The 5,685-nt window shown below is 32.5% G+C and overlaps 1 long non-coding RNA gene across 1 annotated transcript; it reads right to left on the bottom strand.

The window, feature by feature from the left end:
- Positions 1 to 2,169: 2,169 nt before the first annotated feature.
- On the bottom strand, positions 2,170 to 4,121 carry LOC134696105 (uncharacterized). Its single transcript, XR_010102897.1, has 2 exons — positions 3,268 to 4,121; positions 2,170 to 2,595 (listed from the first exon to the last, which is right to left on the bottom strand). It is a non-coding gene; the product is annotated as an uncharacterized LOC134696105 (long non-coding RNA).
- Between the last annotated feature and the right edge of the window lie 1,564 nt (positions 4,122 to 5,685).

Below are 5,685 nucleotides of genomic sequence, written 5' to 3'. Positions count from 1 at the left end.
TTGTGTGTATTTCTAGTCCAGTTATATCATTATCTTCCATAGAACAGAGGTGGTTTGTAGAATTTAAGATTTAGAGTTCTTTTGTACCTTAGTTCACCTATACATGTATCTATAGTCTACTGTTTACAGTATATTTTCTGTGCCTCGCCATGAAATGAATTTTTAGCCATGGCCTTGTCAGTTTGCTTTAAATTTATGAGTTTGACTGTCCCTTTAGTGTCTTTCGTCCCTCTTCTTTAGACATATAAGAACTTTTCCTTTTCAATATAAATAGACTATTTTTAATTATTGATTGTATACGCATATTCTATGACTCCCATAAAAAAATAGTTCACAAAGATTGACTAGTCTCTGTACTGTGTGTATAGCAAGAACATCAAGTAACATAATGGTAAATGTACATAGTAACATGTCAACTTTTTTAATGACCATACCGGCCAACTGTCAGTATTTGCAGAGAATTTCCCCCATCGAGCTCGAGGCTCCCAAATGGAAATTTTGTAAGAGCAATTTTGTCGACTATTTAAAGAAAACAATTAATTCAACAATGGCTATAAGCTTGTTAATGCAAGAAGAAGCCAAAAACCACATTAGAATATATTTGAAGGGAATCCATGACAATCGCCCCATTAGCAAATAGCCCCACTTTTTCACTAACTCGCCCCACTTTAAAAAAAAACCTGCCCCAACCTGGATTACCAAATCGCCCCACTTGTGAACTGTGTTAAATCCCGTTAATATTACTCCTGCCAACTCGCCCCACCTAATAGAAAACAATAATATCTAGATAAATATATTATTAACCAGGAAGAATTTAGTAATGCCAACTCGGCCCACTTATGTAAAAAGATGTTATCCTATTGTATATAAGTTAAATTCTGTTAATATAACTCTTGCCAACTGGTCCCACCTAATGGAAATCGGTGAAATCTAGATAAATATATTATTAACCAGGATGAATTTAGTAATGCCAACTCGCCCCACGTATGGACAAAGATGTTATCCCATTGAATATAAGTTCAATTCCTTATATTGCATTATGATACAATTAACAGGTTTCTTTTCAATTGTTATGCAAATAACTAAGCTTCAAAACTTACATTTATTCTTCAGTATATATCAATAATAGTAATTAAATTAATTTTCGGTTTGTTTGTATTCTGTGTAGATTAGTTTTCATTAAAGTGGTGCAAGTTTTTATTTTTAATTATATATATATATATATTAATCTAAAAATTACCGTTTTTTTATAAGTAGGGTGAGTTGGCAGGAGTAATATTAAACAGGGTTCTCGCTAAGGCGAGTCCATGAGTCCTGGACTCAACAAAATCTGTCTGGACTCACCATTTTCAAAACTGGTGGGTCCACAAATACATCAATATTGAAATATTTTGTATAAACTGAACACAGTTACCATGACTCACCGTGGCCAAAAATGACGAGTCCCTGGACTCGCCTTCAAAAATCCTTAGTGAGAACCCTGATTTAAAATGATTTAACCAATTTCACATGTGGGGCGAGTTGGCAGGAGTAATATTAAACATGATTTAACCAATTTCACATGTGGGGTGATTTGATAAATCAGTTTGTGGTGTTTTTTTAAAAAGTGGGCCGATTAGCCAGTGGGGCGACTTGTCCTGCTTCCATTTGAAGGCCCCCTTGAAGGTTTTGTATGACTATATGAACCATCTTTCACGTAAAACCCCCATGTGCATTTTGAAAAGTTGGCAGATATGTTTCTTACTCCAGGCAAAATCTACCGGTATGAAGAGGTTTTCAATTAAGGCTCTGTGGCCATAACAGCTGTCTCATTAGCATTTTAACCACTTCCCATATTTGCAATTAAAACAATAGAAGAAAATTATTCAACGCAAAAACAAAACTTACTTGTAAATATGAAATTCTCTTTACGGTATGAGTTTTTCTCCTTGTTTGAGATTGTACAGTAGTACCTGTAACTGCTTATACCTATTTCTTATTCACTTTTGCTTGATAAACTCACCAAATATCATATACATTGTACCACATCTCCTTATTTTCATATGCATTCCAATAACATGAACAATTGTAATTCAATTCTATATACCAAAGCAAAATGAACTGCACCACTTTCATTCACTAGTATGCATCTTTTGGCAAAATACAAGACTTTGTTCTTAGATGACACAATTAATATAATATATATTTATTGATAAAAAAATAAAATTTGGTATACAACTCTTTAACGGTATAAAAAAAAGCACAGCTGTGTCATAAATTGTGAAATTTGTGCTGAAAACATAGACATTGATGGTATTTGAGTAATTCCATATGTGAAGCTCAACATTAGCTCGTCAGTTTTTGGTGGACAGTTATAGTTCCTTTCTGCAGGCTAGGATGAATGACTTTTCAGGAAAACCAATTTCACAAATCAAAACTTTCCTCTAGCATGTCTAGATTTCTCCTACAATATTCATCCAGTTTAGTTCTTTTGTTTTAATTGGACACCGTCCTGATTTTTAATTTTGCAAACCATTCAGTCTCTTGCTTGCAAATGGTGCATGAAAATAGGATGGGTATGGCAGTAGACAAGTCTCTTTAAAGTGGGTTTGTGCCCTGAAAAAAAGTTTTATAACTTAAGTTTAATTGAAACTTGTGCAACACATATACCTAAATAACTATATAACATAGAAGAGAGCATCATTCGTGTCAATGTTTTGTTCCTGTTTACATTGTAATTGATATTTTTTCAGAAAGCCTGAGGCATAGCTCATGAATTCCTGTCATTAGACATTACATCCTAAATTAACATAATTACTGCTAGAATGATTATCAGTATGATACACGCACACTATCATTGTACAGCCCAAGTCATCAGTATATATAATTGTTGCATTCATTCACTCCTGTGTTCAGTCGTTCAAAAATTTAAACTTTAATAACAACAAGAAAACACTAGAAAAGATACGTACATACAACCCGTGTTTAAGTGTATTTGAAAGAGAAATAAATCTGGTTAAACGATGTAAAAAGGAGAAATATATCTGGTTAAACGATGTATAAAGGAGGAAAAAATGTAGATATTGCATTACGATGCGTTCTACCTAATAGCACGTGGATATGTGTTTACATATTTAGACTTGACCCAGTATGACCCGTACCTTGTAGGTCACCGCCGTCGTTTAAACACTTGACTACAGTCGTGTATAAGCTAGACAATAAAAAGCTTAAGCCTGTACTATTTGTGTGAAGTAAATGTGTTTGTTCTGTACATTTAAATTGTTTTACCTGATAGCAAGAACGTATATCTATCCGTTTCCTTCTCAATTCACTTTGTCAAATTCTTCGAGCTTCTTCAAAACATACGTATTACTGCACCCAGTGAAAAAAATATGAGAAATCCTCGTAAAATAATGCTATTTTCAATTTTGTGGAATCCATTTTGTTATATTAATTATACAAAGATAAAAAAAAAGTTACGATTAATTATGAATCTGCATATCATTATACGGAACGTTTATGGACTATTTTTTAAGTCGGTCATTTTGGCGGTAAATCATGTACACATACACACGTAGATTTGCTGGTACCCGATTGTAATGTTACACATCAAATATATCAAATAGCTAATACCCGGAACGTAGTACCGGGAACCAGGATAATACGTAGATAACATACATAACTAATACCGAAATTGAAAACGCTTTACGGTTTCTCGTTCATAAACCGAATTCCGCTTTGAATTATAGAAGATGCAATATTAATCATGTTCAGTCGACTTTTCATTGTTATATCAACGTCTGAACTAATTAAAGAATCTTTAGATGTCAGATAACACTTGAAATTGACCCGACCTCTTTCCACACGGAATATACAACTATTGATAGTTTGTAGTCAGGTTGACTGCTTATAATGCAAAATACACACTTATAACAAGTTCTATAAAACGAACAATACACACTGATCGTTTCTTTAGTCCCCAATGTAAATGAAAGAAACAAAAACCATATCATACCATAAAAAGAAGAGGAGAAATTCGAACATTTCTGGATCTATTTCTGGCCAAAAGACCCCCAGCATGGATTGCGTATGAAAAGATGAACCTCATGACTTAAAAGTCAGGCCTTAAAGCACTGCCTTTAAAAAATTAAAGATGCCTATCTCTATTTTGTCCAAATTGCAAATCCTAGCTTTTTTTACTGAGATGACTTTAATTCTTAAATTTTACAAATATACAAAACAAAAGTAAATGAAATGGGATTCAGTAAGCTTGATATATATCTAAGATAGCTGCATAGTTTGATGACAATCCAAGTTGATTTGAAAAAGTTATTAAAAAAATTAAAGATGCCTATCTCTATTTTGTCTGAATTGCAAATCCTAGCTTTTTTTACCGAGATGACTTTAATTCTTAAATTTTACAGCAATACAACAAAAAAGTAAATGAAATGGGATTCAGTAAGCTTGATATAAATCTAAGATAGCTGCATAGTTTGATGAAAATCCAAGTGATTTTGAAAAAGTTATTAACAAAATTAAAGATGCCTATCTCTATTTTGTCCAAATTGCAAATCCTAGCTTTTTTTACAGAGATGACTTTAATTCTTAAATTTCATAGCTATACAACAAAAAAGTAAATGAAATGGGATTCAGTAAGCTTGATATATATCTTAGATAGGTGCATAGTTTGATGAAAATCCAAGTTGATTTGAAAAAGTTATTAGAAAATTTAAAGATGCCTATCTGAATTTAAATAATAATTTTTATTTTTACCTATTGTAAAAAAAATTTTTTTTTTTATTTCACAGCCAGTAATCAAACTACCTAATAAGCTTGAATTTTGTAAGATCAATATTTAATTTAGTTAGATGGGCTTCTTTATACCAGTCAAAACTAAATTTGAAGGTCAAGACTAGTCGAGACAGGTCGAGACTGGTTCAGACTGAATCGAGACTAGTCGAGACAGGTCGAGACTGGTTCAGACTGAGTCGAGACTAGTCAAGACAGGTCGAGACAGGTCGAGCCTTGGTCAAGACCATTTCAGACTACGCGGGTATGTTAATGCTGTATTTTCGAAAAAATGAAAAATGATACTTAAATTTCGACTTTTAATAAAAAGACTTTTTGACTCATTTATAGTGTAATTTATATATTTTTTTAGATTTGCTAGTAAGTTGACAATATAAATTTTCGTTTTCAAAAATAACATTCTCAAATTATCACGTGGTTATCACGTGACACTCAAAATCTATTTATAAACGTGAAAACAGTAAACTCAAAAGTGCTAGCGTGTAGACAGTCTTGTTTTTCTAAATATTGTTATCTGTGGATAGCTTGTATACCAAAGTATTAGAAAAGTGCTACTCGCCTCCTTTGAATAAAAAGATTAAATACATAAACGGAGATTTTCGACTGAATTGTGCCAAAAATACTTTAACCTTCAGATATTACAACGTCTAACACTTAAACGGTATTAACAACATGAACCGAGTAGCAGTTTTCGAAAAATATTAATATTCAGCTTTCTGTACGTTAACTTGACTCAAAAATTCATCATTTCTACACGCTAGCACTTTTGAGTCAAAGTTAACGTGTTTCACATTTTTTTGTGTCCGACATTGTTTACAAACGCACAAGTGACTTTAAAAGGGAAGTAATTCTGTAAACAGAAATAAAAATTTCAGTCATCGGGAAATTATTGCTTAT

Source organism: Mytilus trossulus, chromosome 14 (assembly GCF_036588685.1).
Source record: "Mytilus trossulus isolate FHL-02 chromosome 14, PNRI_Mtr1.1.1.hap1, whole genome shotgun sequence".
Lineage (NCBI taxonomy): Eukaryota > Metazoa > Mollusca > Bivalvia > Mytilida > Mytilidae > Mytilus > Mytilus trossulus.
Note: the sequence above shows the minus strand (reverse complement) of the source record. Positions and strands in the feature narration are given on the sequence as shown.